Raw genomic sequence first — 401 nt, 5'->3', positions numbered from 1 at the left:
GCCGCCGCTGCACCGGCTGGACTCCGTGCTTGGCCCTGGCGTGGTGCGCTGGCGCCCGACCGGCGGCCCTGACGACGCTGCCGGCGTGCCCGGCCTCCATTTCCCCGGCCCCGCCAGCCGCTGCCTGGACTCGGAGCACATGCAGCAGCACGGCATATCGCAGGTTCGGGGTCTGTGCTTCGGGTGTCAACACAACACGGGAGGGCGTGCCGACTAGGCAGGCGTTTTAAGCTACACTGCTACAGGGGGCCCAGCTGATGCTTTTGCGGCGCCTCAAGCGGGCCCTTTCTGCGCCCCCGTTGCCCCCCCTGCAACCCCTGGGAGCGCGGCACCTGCACAACATCCGTCGTGGACCGCTCCTCCCTCCCCCCCAAGGTCGTGCTGGAGGGCGGCTCCACCAA

The sequence above is a fragment of the Monoraphidium neglectum genome, assembly GCF_000611645.1.
Source record: "Monoraphidium neglectum strain SAG 48.87 unplaced genomic scaffold scaffold05081, whole genome shotgun sequence".
NCBI classification, from domain to species: domain Eukaryota; kingdom Viridiplantae; phylum Chlorophyta; class Chlorophyceae; order Sphaeropleales; family Selenastraceae; genus Monoraphidium; species Monoraphidium neglectum.
Note: the sequence above shows the minus strand (reverse complement) of the source record.